This window comes from Schistocerca americana, chromosome 10, assembly GCF_021461395.2.
Source record: "Schistocerca americana isolate TAMUIC-IGC-003095 chromosome 10, iqSchAmer2.1, whole genome shotgun sequence".
Classification (NCBI taxonomy): Eukaryota; Metazoa; Arthropoda; class Insecta; order Orthoptera; family Acrididae; genus Schistocerca; species Schistocerca americana.
Genome location: NC_060128.1, coordinates 59773298 through 59789897, shown reverse-complemented (window position 1 = coordinate 59789897; position 16600 = coordinate 59773298). Strand labels below are relative to the sequence as shown.

Sequence of the window (16600 nt, the reverse complement as noted above, 5' to 3'; positions counted from 1 at the left end):
AGAGAAAATAGTTACCTGTATCTGTAAACACAGAGCCCTGTTTCTAGTACATTACTATTTGCCATTAATTTTTACAACAGATGCTGCCATAGCTAAGAGAACTGTTCAGTACGTCTCGGATCTTGGTCTGATAATTTGTAGAAAGTATGCGTGATGACGTATTATATGTTTTTAAATTTCTTTTAAATTGCTAAGGATTCTGAATTTCTTGCTTTTGGAAATATTTTCAGTACAGTAAGCCTACATAATTTCATTCTGAACCCTTGAGAAGGAGTGAAAATCTGTATGAAAATTATTTGCGTCTCTTCTATTGTGATTGTGTAGGTAACAGTTTAGATCAACTTTGCTTTTATTATCAGCAACAAGATCGAAAATCTATATGAAAATTATTTGCGTGTCTTCTATTGTGATAGTGTACATAACAGTTTAGGTCAACTTTGTTTTTTATTATTACCAACAAGAACCGTTAAGGGATAAATGTGTTGGGCAGTGAGTGAGATGATTCACTGTAGAAACACAGGTGACGATGGTGTGGCTGGTGCTAAGATGATGATGATGACGATAGTGCTTCCGGAAAGTCTGTTGAGATCGGCTTCCAGTAGATGCTGTGAGAATAGGAAATTGAGGATGGAGAACTGAAGGGCAGTTGTGCAACTGGCAGGTGCGTGTGTGAGTGTATTTGTGTGGGCCGGATGTAGGACTGGGGCGTACGATAAGTGAGTGGAGGAACACCGCCTATCAATCAAAATGTTCAAATGTGTGTGAAATCTAATGGGACTTAACTGCTAAGGTCATCAGTCCCTAAGCTTACACTCTACTTAACCTAAATTACCCTAACGACAAACACACACACCCATGCCCGAGGGAGGACTCGAACCTCCGCCGGGACCAGCCGCACAGTCCATGACTGCAGCGCCACAGACCGCTCGGCTAATCCCCCGCGGCGCCTATCAATCTCTTACATACTTTTGAACATGCTAGTACACGGTTATTACAAATGATTGAAGCGATTTCACAGCTCTACAATAACTTTATTATTTGAGATATTTTCACAATGCTTTGCACACACATACAAAAACTCAAAAAGTTTTTTTAGGCATTCACAAATGTTCGACATGTGCCCCTTTAGTGATTCGGCAGACATCAAGCCGATAATCAAGTTCCTCCCACACTCGGCGCAGCATGTCCCCATCAATGAGTTCGAAAGCATCGTTGATGTGAGCACGCAGTTCTGGCACGTTTCTTGGTAGAGGAGGTTTAAACACTGAATCTTTCACATAACCCCACAAGAAAAAATGTTGCTTCATCACTGAAAACAAGTTTCGCACTGAACGCATCCTCTTCATGAGCTGTTGCAACCGCGCCGAAAATTCAAAGCGTTTGACTTTGTCGTCGGGTGTGAGGGCTTGTAGCAATTGTGAACGGTAAGGCTTCTGCTTTAGCCTTTTCCGTAAGATTTTCCAAACCGTCGGCTGTGGTACGTTTAGCTCCCTGCTTGCTTTATTCGTCGACTTACGCGGGCTACGCGTGAAACTTGCCCGCACGCGTTCAACCGTTTCTTCGCTCACTGCAGGCCGACCCGTTGATTTCCCCTTACAGAGGCATCCAGAAGCTTTAAACTGCGCATACCATCGCCGAATGGAGTTAGCAGTTGGTGGATCTTAGTTGAACTTCGTCCTGAAGTGCCGTTGCACTGTTATGACTGACTGATGAGAGTGCATTTCAAGCACGACATACGCTTTCTCGGCTCCTGTCGCCATTTTGTTTCACTGCGCTCTCGAGCGCTCTGGCGGTAGAAACCTGAAGTGCGGCTTCAGCTGAACAAAACTTTGTGTTTTTCTACGTATCTGTAGTGTGTCGTGACCATATGTCAATGAGTGGAGCTACAGTTAATTCATGAAATCGCTTCAATCATTTGTAATAGCCCAGTATATGTTCCACAGGACGCTGTTACGTCTTGCTTTGGTCCTTATGCTGTTTCATGACAGTGCACAAACTATTGCGATGCAAACGGCACAAATATTCTGAACAAATCATAGTGGTACTCAAACATTTCAAAATATTCGTCACATTAGCGCTTTAAATTGTATATTTTTGTTTACAATGCGAAGACCATTCGGTAAGCAAAGATGCCAGACATTTCCTACTAAGCGAAGATGTCATATGCCTTGTCGGGCCATATGGTGGGCCGCAGTCAGGTTTGGTTCCTTCCTGGCTGGGTGAGGATTTGGATTGGATTGTTTGAGGGAAGAGACCAAACAGCAAGGTGATCGGTCTCATCGGATTAGGGAAGGACGGGGAAGGAAGTCGGCCGTGCCCTTTCAAAGGAACCATCCTGGCATTTGCCTCGAGCGATTTAGGGAAATCACAGAAAACCTAAATCAGGATGGGCGGACACGGGATTGAACCGTCGTCCTCGCGAATGCGAGTCCAGTGTGCTAACCACTGCGCCACTTCGCTCGGTCCAGGTTTGGTATCCCATCGTTGTCCATGGTGTCTCAAGACACACGTCTGGCTTGTTATTTGATTGACTGGAATTGTCTTCAGTGATGAGTTCCACTTCGAACTGAGACATGATGACCAGCAAAGGCATGTATGGAGACACCCCAGAGAGAAGTGAGATACCAATTTAACTGTCGCCCGCCCTACGGCTCGATAACCAGGAGTGATGATCTGGGGTGCCATTCCATTTCATAGCGGGACATCCCTTTGGTTCTCATCAGCACAGCGGGTCGTCGACGGTATTGTACATCCCATTTTGTTGTCCTTCGTGGCAAGCCGTCTTGGGCTCACAGTTCAGCAAGATAATGCTCGAAACATCCTGGCAAATTAAAACTATGTGCCGGGCCGAGACTCGAACTCGGGACCTTTGCCTTTCGTGGGCAAGTGCTCTACCAATTGAGCTACCCAAGCACGACTCACGCCACGACCTCACAGCTTTAATTCCGCCAGTACCTCGTCTCCTACCTTGCCCGCGAAAGGCAAAGGTCCCAAGTTCGAGTCTCGGTCCGGCACACAGTTTTAATCTGGCAGGATGTTTCATATCAGCGCACACTCCGCTGTAGTTTGAAAATTTCATTCTAATGCTCACCTGCAGACTGAGAGTTTCTACTGCTGGTCTTCGTGTTTGCCAAACCCTACATCGGCCAGCAAGATAGCCGGATCTCTCACCAGTTGAGAAAGTTTGTCGCAAGGACCCTCCAACCAGCTCGGTATTTCGACGACGTAACGCGCCAGTTGGATAGATTTTGGCACGATATCGCTCTGGAGAAAATCCAACAACTCTATCAACCAGAGATAAGCCGAATAACAGTTTGCATAAGGGCCAGACGTGGACCGACAGGTTATTGGCTTGCTCGGTTTGTGGCGCTCTTTCTCCCAAATAATCATCCAATTTTTCTGAGATTATTTGTCTCTACATGTACGTCATGTCTAACGATACCTATCCCATTCGGATAATTCCTTTGTGGTGCGCCGTTCTTGGAGTAATGTATAAATAAGAGAGATGAAGAGAGAAAGCGAGAGAGAGAGAGGGGGCAGGGAGGGCTAAGACAGAGGTAGTGTGTGTGTGTGTGTGTGTGTGTGTGTGTGTGCGTGCGTGCGTGCGTGCGTGCGTTTTCTGCCAATCGTATCTTACAAGGGAACCTCCCCATCGCACCCCCTCAGATTTAGTTCAAAAATGGCTCTGAGTACTATGGGACTTAACAGCTGAGGTCATCAGTCCCCTAGAACTTACAACTACTTAAACCTAACTAACCTAAGGACATCACACACATCCATGCCCGAGGCAGGATTCGAACCTGCGACCGTAGTAGTCGCGCGGTTCCGGACTGAAGCGCCTAGAACCGCTCGGCCACCGCGGCCGGCTCAGATTTAGTTACAAGTTGGCACAGTGGATAGGCCTTGAAAAACTGAACACAGATCAATCGAGAAAACAGGAAGAAGTTGTGTGAAACTATGAAAAAAACAAGCAAAATATACAAACTGAGTAGTCCATGCGCAAGATAGGCCACATCAAGGATAGTGTGAGATCAGCAGTGCCGTGGTCCCGTGGTTAGTGTGAGCAGCTGCGGAACGAGAGGTCCTTGGTTCAAGTCTTCCCTCGAATGAAAAGTTTACTTTTTTTTATTTTCGCAAGGCTATGATCTGTGCGTTCGTTCATTGACGTCTCTGTTCACTGTAATAAGTTTAGTGTCTGTGTTTTGCGACCGCACAGCAAAACCGTGCGATTAGTAGACGAAAGGACGTGCCTCTCCAATGGGAACCGAAAACATTTGATCGCAAAGTCATAGGTCAACCGATGCCTCCACAGGAAAACACGTCTGATATATTCTATACGACACTGGTGACAGCATGTGCGTCACATGACAGGAATTGAGTAAAAAGATTCTTCTACGTTGCCCGATTTAGGTTTTCTTGTGGATGTGATAATCACACCCAAAAAAGTGATGAAAACGAGAGTTTGTCACATAAACTGCAACAAGTGAATGCAACAGTTTCACAGTCGCACAGTTTTCTCAGTGCTCTGTCAAAACATATATTTGTAATGTTTTCAAATTTTTCCGTGTGTAGACCCTCAAATCCTGCACATGTCTAAGCAAATCTAAAGATGTCCTGGAATTTTGGAGAGCGAAGTTAATTATGTGTGAGTGCCTGAACTTTGGTAATTGACACACGATCACATGCCGTCACCAGTGTCGTACAGAATATATCAGACGTGTTTTCCTGTGGAGGAATCGGTTGACCTGTGACCTTGCGATCAAATGTTTTCGGTTACAATTGGAGAGGCACGTCCTTTCGTCTACTAATCGCACGGTTTTGCGGTGCAGTCGCAAAACACAGACACTAAACTTATTACAGTGAACAGAGACGTCAGTGAACGAACGGACAGATCATAATTTTGTTAAAATAAAAATCTAAACTTTGCACTCGAGGGAAGACTTGAACCAAGGACCTCTCGTTGCGCAGCTGCTCACACTAACGACGGGACCACGGCGCTCCTGACCTCACACTATCCTTGATGTTGCCTATCTGCGCATGGACTACTCAGTTTGTATATTTTGCTTTTTTTTCAGTTTCACACAACTTTTCAAGGCCTATCCATTGTGCCAACTTATAACTAAATCTGAGGGGGGGGGGGGGGGAGGGAGGTTCCCTTGTTAGCACCATCCATTTCAAATATTGTTCCTGTGTGTCGCAACAAATCTCCAATGAAGGGACCACGACGCAGTGAGCAGCATCGTCCTTGAAAAGCATCAAAGAGGTCACCTGTACTGGCCCCTTCATTGTTTGTCAGACCAGAACTCCGGTAAACACTTATCGATCCAAATAAAACTGGTCCCAGAATAGACCCCTGTGGAACACCAGCGATTTGCTTCGCCCGTGACCGGCAGTCCTATCAGAGTCAACAAGGCTGGCCTTCTCCGGCGGTTCGCGGCGCACGTGTTGTTCCTCCACCTCCTCCAGCGCGCCTCGCTTTCGCAGCTATTCCCGTCTCGAACCCGACGAGCACCTCGCCCACCTTGCGACGGGCGCACGAGGCCCTGTTCGGGTGGAGAGAGGCAACGTGCCGAGCCTCCAAACCTGTTACGTACGCTGTTTACAACACACCTCTCCTCCCTCCCTCCCTTCTCTCCTTCCCCCCTTCCCCACCCCTTCCTCACGCAAACTGACCCGGCAACGTGATCGAGCCTTTCTCACGCTGCTGACGCGGCCCTCAAGTCTCCAGCGGCGCAAACCTCGCCTCACCTGCTCGCCTGTATACTGCACTATTTTACTATTTCGTGTCCGGAGATTTGTTTCAAAGCCTTTCAGCCCCATGTCGGGCCAAGTCCAATGTTTCTCTCTTCTCAAGCCATAGTTCTTCAAGGGTACACCTTGTGGGGCAGATGGAGCACTGTAGAAGGTGTTCCATATCCTGAACTTCACCACAGTCGCATTTGTTGTCTCCTTCGTCCTTGAAGCCCCATTTGACTAGGTTTGCTTTAACTGGTGCTACGCCTGTTCTGATGCCGTTCAGTGTTCTCCAAATCTTCCAGCTTGATGTACTGTCGCTGGGTATTTCTCGTGAGGCAGGGTAGTCCTTTGGAATCAATTCACTAGTGAGAAATCTCTTGTGGGATTTAAGTCTGCTACGTCCACATGAAGATCCATACAGCGGGTGGCGCTCGTCGAAAATCTGTTTAAATTTTTCTGTATGTTCGTGCGCAATTTTTCGGGATTCAGGAGATAAGAATCCAGCTGCTTTGTATATTTTCCCAAGTGGAGTGGGTTTCATGCATCCTGTCGTTAGCCTGCATGTTTCATTAAGGACTGTAGTGACTTTTTTGGCATGTGTGGATCGAGACCATACACGGCATGCATATTCTGCCATGGAGAAGCAAAGTGCTTGAGCAGTTGTTCGTAATACAATCGGACTAGCTCCCCATTTAGTATTCGTCAGTTTTCTTAAAATATTGTTCCTGGCAGCAACTTTTTGGCAGGTTTTTTCACAGTGATATCTGTACGTCAGTGATCTATTCAGCACGACACCAAGGTATTTGGTTTGTCCCTATGGTCCAGTTTGTTGCCATTCCAGGTGACGTTCAGCTTCCTTAGAAGGAGAGACAGCATTGGTCGTATTTTATGTTTTATTAACCACAAAATCGATTTTCGATCACTTAGTGACCATCCTCAGTGCTGTAATATATAATTTAAATTGGTAGGCACTGGTATCAACAAGCTTAGAGCGATCACATAAACTGAGAACTCAGTTTATGTGATCGCTCTAAGCTTGTTGATACCAGTGCCTACCAATTTAAATTATATATTACAGCACTGAGGATGGTCACATAAACTGAGAACTCAGTTTATGTGATCGCTCTAAGCTTGTTGATACCAGTGCCTACCAATTTAAATTATATATTACAGCACTGAGGATGGTCACTAAGTGATCGAAAATCGATTTTGTGGTTAATAAAACAAAAAATACGACCAATGCTGTCTCTCCTTCTAAGTATATCCATTATGTGGTCGTGGTCCATAGGACACTCCATGGAGTCGCCAATCAATAAAGTTCAGCTTCCTCTTTGCCTGTTTTGTGCGGAGGTGGAAAGCGCTAACCTGTGTCTTAGATGGATTTGGCTTGAGAGAGTTCTCTTTACAGTATTCAGACATTACGTGTAGCGAGCTTTCTAATTTCCCTTCTACTTCCTCGAAGCTATTTCCTTGCGCTGTAATGGCCAGATCATCGGTATACAACAAATGGGTAGTACGTTCCGGTGTTGGTTGGTCATTGGTGTATAGGTTAAATAGTAGGGGGGGCAGCACACTGCCCTGGGCGAGACCGTTCTTTTGTCGACGCCATCGGCTTTATTTTCCGTCCAGAATTACATAGAACTGTCTGTTTTGCAGCAGAGATTCAATGATTTTTGTGAACTGATGATCCTTAAATGTACAATACAGTTTTTCCATGAGCTTTCTGTGGTTGACGGTGTCGTATGCAGAACTTAAGTCCACCAATGCTACACCTGTTATTTGTTTGTTTTCAAACCCTTCCTCTATGTGTTCTGTGAGTGCTAGGATATGACTGGTGCATGATTTCTCGGGTTTGAATCCAGCCTGTTGGGGAATGAGCTTTTGGTCCGCGATATTTGCTATGCGGTTTAGAATTATTCGTTCGTACAGTGTGTACAGATGGCACAGGAGTGCTATTGGGCGGTAGTTCTGCACTAAACCAGCAGTTGCTATGTTACGAGCAGCTAAATTCCACCATCCTTAGGTCATAAGCTGGACTGCGGAGTACGGATGAAGATGATAGGGCCTATTTAGAATCTATAGACCCCTGGATCAGTCTGACAGCAAACTGAAGAAATACGAAAATTATGAGGAATAGTTGAAATGAGACTAGCGGGAAACTTAACAGATCAGCACAGGCAAAGAGGGCAATAAACTTCCTGGCAGATTAAAACTGTGTGCCGGGCCGAGACTCGAACTCGGGACCTTTGCCTTTCGTGGGCAAGTGCTCTACCAACTGAGCTACCCAAGCACGACTCACACCCCGTCCTCACAGCTTCACTTTTGCCAGTACCTCGTCTCCTACCTTCCAAACTTTACAGAAGCTCTCTTGCGAACCTGGCAGAAGTGAAACTGTGATCCCCAAAAATCAAACTCACAGTTCGATTTAGCGCCATATCGTTAATTTTAAGCATATTTCATGTTGGTTAGGTATAAGCTTCCATGCTTGGGTAGCTCAGTTGGTACAGCACTTGCCCACGAAAGGCAAAGGTCCCGAGTTCGAGTCTCGGCCCGGCACACAGTGTATCAGCCGCGCTAACGACTCGGCTATTGGGGCGAACAAAGACGACGGTAGTGCCTCACATAGTATGCAGGTTGTATGAGAAAGAGTTCAACAAAACTATTATCCCAGTACCAGAGGTGCTAGGAGCTGAAAGATGTATTACTCAAACAGCAGCTAAACAACAGTAACTCCCCGTCTCGGTTCTTTAAAGAATCCAATTCCCAGCTTGAAACGTCTGATCACTTTCCAGATGAGTTACTGTGTTACATATTTGACGTTAAACGTGTAAAGCTTTTATGACTGAAGGCGCTAAAACCTAATTAAGACGGTTTTACTGCTTTCGGATTACTCAGTCACAGACTAACGACAAGGTTAGTAAAGGTTTGCCATTACGTTTAAAGTCTGCTGGAAGCTGTGCTCACATTATCAAGCACTGGATTAGCACTGCCTGGGTAATTTGCGCTCCACTTTAAGAAGAGCTACTTTTCCACGCAGTCAAATGTTTATGGCGCCATATCTCCGGAACTGTGTGTCGTACAATGGTACCACTTTGCAGCTACATTCAGTGGTTTGTGTGGGTACCCCAGTTCTACATCTACATCTACATAGAAACCCCGCAAGCCACCGTACGGTGTGTGGCTGAGGATACTATGTACCACTACTAGTCATTTCCTGTCCTGTTCCACAACCAGAGCGAGGAAAAAACGACTGTCTATACGCCTCCGTATGAGCCCTAGTTTCTCGTGTCTTGTAGTGAAGGCAGCAGAGGATCAAGTACGTAAAAAGACGAGGGGTAGTAGAAATCCTTGGGTGACAGAATAAATATTGAATTTAATTGATGAAAGGAGAAAATATAAAAATGCAGTAAATGAAGCAGGCAAAAAGGAATACAAACGTCTCAAAAATGAGATCGACAGGAAGTGCAAAATGGCTAAGTAGGGATGGCTAGAGGACAAATGTAAGGATGTAGAGGCCTATCTCACTAGGGGTAAGATAGATACGGCCTACAGGAAACTTAAAGAGACCTTTGGAGAAAAGAGAACCACTTGTATGAATATCAAGAGCTCAGATGGAAACCCAGTTCTAAGCAAAGAAGGGAAAGCAGAAAGGTGGAAGCGCTGTATAGAGGGTCTACACAAGGGAGAGGTATTTTAGGGCAATATTATGGAAACGGAAGAGGATGTAGATGAAGATGAAATAGCAGATACGATACTGCGTGAGGAGTTTGACAGAGCACTGAAAGACCTAAGTCGAAACAAGGCCCCAGGAGTAGGCAACATTCCATTAGAACTACTGACAGCCTTGGGAGAGCCAGCCCAGACAAAACTCTACCATCTGGTGAACAAGATGTACGAGACAGGCGAAATACTCTCAGACGTCAAGAAGAATATAATAATTCCAATCCCAAACAAAGCAGGTGCTGACAGATGTGAACATTACCGAACTATCAGTTTAATAAGTCACGGCTGCAAAATACTAACGCGAATTCTTTACAGACGAATGGAAAAACTGGTAGAAGCCGACCTTGGGGAAGATCAGTTTGGATTCCGTAGAAATATTGGAATATGTGAGGCAATACTGACCCTACGGCTTATCTTAGAAGCTAGATTAAGGAAGGGCAAACTTACGTTTCTAGCATTTGTAGACTTAGATAAAGCTTTTGACAATGTTGACTGGAATACTCTCTTTCAATTTCTTAAGGCGGCAGGGGTAAAATACAGGGAGCGAAAGGCTATTTACAAATTGTACAGATCCCAGATGGCAGTTTTAAGAGTCAGGGGGCGTGAAAGGGAAGCAGTGGTTGGGAAGGGAGTGAGACAGGGCTGTAGCCTCTCCCCGATGTTATTCAAAATGGTTCAAATGGCTCTGAGCACTATGGGACTCAACTGCTGAGGTCATTAGTCCCCTAGAACTTAGAACTACTTAAACCTAACTAACCTAAGGACATCACACACATCCATGCCCGAGGCAGGATTCGAACCTGCGACCGTAGCGGTCTCGCGGAATGTTATTCAATCTCTATATTGAGCAAGCAATAAAGGAAGCAAAAGAAAAATTCGGAGTAGGTATTAAAATTCATGGAGAAGAAATAAAAACTTTGAGGTTCGCCGATGACGTTGTAATTCTGTCAGAGACAGCAAAGGACTTGGAAGAGCAGTTGAACGGAATGGACAGTGTCTTGAAAGGAGGATATAAGATGAACATCAACAAAAGCAAAACGAGGATAATGGAATGTAGCCGAGTGAACTCGGGTGATTCTGAGGGAATTAGATTAGGAAATGAGACACTTAAAGTAGGCTAAAATGGTTCAAATGGCTCTGAGCACTACGGGACTAAACATCTTAGGTCATCAGTCCCCTAGAACTTAGAATTACTTAAACCTAACTAACCTAAGGACATCACACACATCCGTGCCCGAGGCAGGATTCGAACCTGCGACCGTAGCGGTCACGCGGTTTCGGACTGCAGCGCCTAGAGTCGCGCGGATACCGCGGCCGGCACGTAAAGTACTAAAGGAGTTTTGCTGTTTGGGGAGCAAAATAACTGATGATGGTCGAAGTAGAGAGGATATAAAATGTAGACTGGCAATGGGAAGGAAACCGTTTCTGAAGAAGAGAAATTTGTTAACATCGAGTATAGATTTAAGAGTCAGGAAGTCGTTTATGAGCGTATTTGTATGGAGTGTAGCCATGTATGGAAGTGAAACATGGATAATAAATAGTTTAGACAAGAAGAGAACAGAAGCTTTCGAAATGTGGTGCTATAGAAGAATGCTGAAGATTAGTTGGGTAGATCACATAACTAATGAGTAGGTACTGAATAGAATTGGGGAGAAGAGAAGTTTGTGGCACAACTTGACAAGAAGAAGGGACCGGTTGGTAGGACATGTTCTGAGACATCAAGGGATCACCAATTTAGTATTGGAGGGCAGCGTGGAGGGTAAAAATCCTAGAGGAAGACCAAGAGATGAATACAGTAAGCAGATTCAGAAGGATGTAGGCCCCAGTACGTACTGGGAGATGAAGCAGTTTGCGCAGGATAGAGTAGCATGGAGAGCTGCATCAAACCAGTCTCAGGATTGGAGACCACAAGAACAACATCTCCTTGGTCCCTACGCGCAATGTATGCTGGTGTCAGTAGGATCGTTCTGCAGTCGGCTTCAGATGCCGGGACTCTAAATTTTCTCCATAGTGTTTCTCGAAAAGAACGTCGCCTTCTCCTATTAATTCAAATTTTTTTAAACTCTACTCAGAAATCATACTGTAGTCGAAGACAGTACGACTGTTTGGGCGATACGAATTTTCAGTGCTACAGGATGAAAACCGAGGTTAAAGAATATTTTTCGGGCTAATTTGTCCGTCGTCAAGGGCTGCATTCAGATAAAGACGTATTACGTTGACACAGACAAAGCTATGAAACAATTGATAAGTTTAAAGTTATCTCTTTATTACGATGTCACCAAGTTTGTTTTGGCTACTCCTGGTTTTTAATCTTCTAAAGCAAACGGAGCATTGTGCATGATTGATACAGCACTTCGCAAAATACTTGCTGACTAGGCATGTTGCAACTCTGTAATGCAACTGATGTCCGACAACGACAGCGAGAAATTGCCGTATAGACCAGATGGGGAAAGTGTTGCACAATGCATGTACACACGTACCATCTAATAGGCCACGCCGTATGGTAAAAGGTACAAGGTGACAATTATTGAACTACACTACTGGCCATTAAAATTGCTACACCAGGAAGAAATGCAGATGACAAACGGGTATTCATTAGACAAATATATTATACTAGAACTGACATGTGATTACATTATCACGCCGTTTGGGTGCATAGATCCTGAGAAATCAGGACCCAGAACAACCACCTCTGGCCGTAATAACGCCCTTGATACGCCTGGGCATTGAGTCAAACAGAGCTTGGATGGCGTGTACAGGTACAGCTGCCCATGCAGCTTCAACACGATACCACAGTTCATCAAGAGTAGTGACTGGTGTATTGTGACGAGCCAGTTGCTCGGCCGCCATTGACAAGACGTTTTCAATTGGTGAGACATCCGGAGAATCTGCAGGCCAGGGTAGCAGTCGAACATTTTCTGTATCCAGAAAGGCCCGTACAGCACCTGCAACATCCGGTGGTGCATTATCCTGCTGAAATGTAGGGTTTCGCAGGGATCGAATGAAGGGTGGAGCCACGGGTCGTAACACATCTGAAATATCCACTGTTCAAAGTGCCGTCAATGCGAACAAGAGGTGACCGAGACGTGTAACCAGTGGCACCCCATACCATCACGTCGGGTGATTCGCCAGTATGGCGATGACGAATACAGTCTTCCAATGTGCGTTCAACGAGATGTCGTCAAACTCGGATACGTCCATCATGATGCCGTAAACAGAACCCGGATTCATCCGGAAAAATGACGTTTTGCCATTCGTGCACCCAGGTTCGTCGTTGAGTACACCATCGCAGGAGCTCCTGTCTGTGATGCAGCGTCAAGGGTAACCGCAGCCACGGTCTCCGACCTGATAGTCCATGCAGCTGCAAACGTTGTCGAACTGTTCGTGCAGATGGTTGTTGTCTTGCAAACGTCCCTATCTGTTGACTCAGGGATCGAGACGTGGCTGCAAGATCCGTTCCAGCCGTGCCTGTCATCTCGACTGCTAGTAATACGAGGCCGTTGGGATCCAGCACGGCGTTCCGTATTACCCTCCTGAACCCACCGATTCCATATTCTGTGAACAGTCATTGGATCTCGACCAACAGGAGCACGCAATGTCGCGATGCGATAAACCGCAATCGCTATAGGCTACAATCCGACCTTTATCAAAGTGGGAAACGTGATGGTACGCATTTCTCTTCCTTGCATGAGGCATCACAACAACGTTTCACCAGGCAACGCCGGTCAACTGCTGTTTGTGTATGAGAAATCGGTTGGAAACTTTCCTCATGTCAGCACATCGTAGGTGTCGCCACCGGCGCCAACCTTGTGTGAATGCTCTGAAAAACTAATCATTTGCATATCACAGCATCTTCTTCCTGTCGGTTAAATTTCACGTCTCTAGCACGTCATCTTCGTGGTGTAGCAATTTTAATGGCCAGCAGTGTATATGAAAAAACTTAAATTAGTTACAAACTACGGAGTGCACATACCTTATTGAACATGTTATCGTCACTACAGATATCCGGATTTACGTTATGCCATGTTCGATATGCCTGCCATCATTGGCGATCATGTGGCGCAGACGGATAGCGAAAATCTGCGTGACCCACTGAAGTGTCGGAACATCGATGCTGCCGATGACCTGCTGAGTGGCTGTTTTCAGCTCAGCAATGCTTTTGGGGATATTGCTGTACACCGTGTCTTTAATATAGCCCCACAAAAAGGAGTCGCACGTGGTCAGGTCCGCAGAATATGCCGGTCAACCGAGGTGCATGCCAGTGGCCTCTGGATACCCCAGAGCCAGAATGCAGCCCCCCAAAGTTCCCCCTCCAGGACATCAGACACTCTCCTGCTTCGATGAGGTCGAGCTGCGTCTTGCATGGACCACATCGTGTCGAAACCAGGGTCACTTTGGTTAATGGGAATGAAACCATCTTCAAAAACCTTCAGGTAGCATTCGGCAGTCACGGTGCCATCCAGCAATATCGCACCGGTTATTCCGTGACTGGACATTGCACCCCACACAGTCACCTCTTAAAGGCGAAGAAACTTTTCGTGGTAATGAGAAATGGCTCTGAGCACTATGGGACTTAAAATCTGAGGTCATCAGTCCCCTAGAACTTAGAACTACTTAAACCTAACTAACCTAGGGACATCATACACATCCATGCCCGAGGCAGGATTCGAACCTGCGACCGTAGCAGCCGCGCGGTTCCGAACTGAAGCGCCTAGAACCGCTCGGCCACAACGGCCGGCAGGTAATGACAGTTGCACGTAAAGTGCCCTCCGCCACACACCGTTGGGTGGCTTGTCGAGTATAAATGTAGATGTAGATGTAGATGTAGTAGATGAAAGTGGGCGTCACTAAACCAAACCATACAGCACACAGTAGTTCCAATCATGCTCGCAGTCAACGGTGCAGTTTGAACGTCCCAACGCAAACCGTTCAAAACAAATGGTTCAAATGGCTCTGAGCACTATGAGACTTAACATCTATGGTCATCAGTCCCCTAGAACTTAGAACTACTTAAACCTAACCAACCTAAGGACATCACACAACACCCAGCCATCACGAGGCAGAGAAAATCCCTGACCCCGCCGGGAATCGAACCCAGGAACCCGGGCGTGGGAAGCGAGAACGCTACCCCACGACCACGATGCGGGCAAACCGTTCAAAAGTATCACGATTTTATTTCATATAGTTCAATAGTTGTCACCCTTTACGTTACTGTGCCAGCAATGCTGTAGCAATTTTATGCTCTGGGTTTGCTGCACCACTGCCAGTTTGCTGTATCCATCGCACCCCCACATTAACGATTCAACACAGAAATTGCGTCGCTCGTTTCTGTCGAAATTGTCATTAAAATAGCACCGGTTGCTTTTCCCATTCTCTGTAATAATGCAAATTTTACGAATAAAAATTACTCGTGTTTTAACAGAGGTTTATTTGAAAACGAAAAAAAAAACAGCACTACTGCTATGGATAATTGATGTTTCGACTTTTTGAGTTACTTGGTTATTAGTAAAAAATAATGTCACCTGTTATAACCGAGACCAAAAAGATACCGAAAAATACCAGTCATTCAGAACTAAAATACCGGTTTCGGTTTCAACGGGATCGTTTTCTCTATCCCTAATTCAGTGATCCACGATGTGCAAGTCAGTCAACTATTCGTCAGTAAACCTATCCATACTACTATCACTGTTAGCGTGCAGCCGCGCGGGATTAGCCGAGCGGTCTAAGGCGCTGCAGTCATGGACTGTGCGGCTGGTCCCGGCGGAGGTTCGAGTCCTCCCTCGGGCATGGGTGTGTGTCTGTGTTTGTCCTTACGATAATTTAGGTTAAGTAGTGTCTAAGCTTAGGGACTTATGACCTTAGCAGTTAAGTCACATAGGATTTCACACACATTTGAACATTTGTGGCCTGCGTAGTTTCAATACAAACTTCAGGCCGAAGAGTAAACTGTGCATTACTACCAGCACAATGCACTGTGAGTAAGCGGAACAAATTTGTTTCGAAAACAGGGCACCTGCCCATACGTCGCCATGTGCACTGTTAATAAGACATTTTCATCGCAACACAGATACAACGGTAAATGCGTGCAGGAAATGAAACGAAATGAAATTATTCCACGAAAAGTCATCGAATATCATTGGTTCCTTATACCAAAATACTCAGAAAATATAGCTGAAAAAAACTCCTAAATTTTTTCGGTGGTGTTTCGGTTCAAAATGCTGTAAAAATAAGTTAAGAAAAACGTCACATACTTTATTCAGTATCACTGTTCTTTCTATGTTCCAGCCATTTCTGTATTACGTGGAGCCGCACATTTATCCCGAAGACGTCGGTGACAGCGATTTAGCAAGGTGCTGAAATCCGTTTAGGAGTCGTGGTAAATTGCACTTTTAAGAGTGAAAACGGTGAAACTGCCGCAGTTTACGTCGGTTGCGAGACTTCGCCAGCTTGCGAGACTATCGTCACGTAATTGCCGCAGTCAAAAGCAAGAAGACAGCACAACAGACAGCGATACGTGTGGCTTTACTGCGCCTGGTACTACAGAAGCGGAATTCCACAGAACAGCAGTGATGTCAGACATGCTGTGCTATTGTCCTCTGCATCATTTTCTTTTACTGACAGGGATTACTTTTGTTCCACACGGCACAGTAGTATCGTCACCACCATCTCTTCAGTTGTAAAGTCTACCTTAACGCCATCCTAGGTACTATATTGTCTTTAACTACGTGAGTCATTTGTCGTCCTATGGTAGCGATGTAATAACAAACGCCGGCACGCATCACATAAAGAGCTGAGATGAAGCATTGTCGCATCTTTATGGGTTTCATTCCTAGCTACAAAATTGTTCTCACAAATTGTGCCGGAAACATCTGCCAACAGCGACTTTTTCTGCAACTGTTCCTTGAATCATCTTAACGTACGTAAACTATTTATATACAGGGTGTTACAAAAAGGTACGGCCAAAGTTTCAAGAAACATTCATCACACACAAATAAAGAAAAGATGTTATGTGGACATGTGCCGGAAACCCTTAATTTCCATGTTAGAGCTCATTTTAGTTTCTTCCACCTACGCTCAATGGAGCACGTTATCATGATTTCATACGGGATACTCTACCTGTGCTGCTAGAACATGTGCCTTT

The 16600-nt window shown here is 45.4% G+C and overlaps 1 protein-coding gene and 1 non-coding gene across 2 annotated transcripts in view; one reads left to right on the top strand and one right to left on the bottom strand.

Moving 5' to 3' along the window:
- The window catches only part of LOC124552229 (peroxidase-like), a 339571-nt gene that overhangs the window by 192989 nt on the left and 129982 nt on the right, over positions 1–16600 (top strand). The window lies entirely within an intron of this gene.
- Positions 7953–8027, bottom strand: Trnas-cga. The gene has a single exon. It is a non-coding gene; the product is annotated as a tRNA-Ser (tRNA).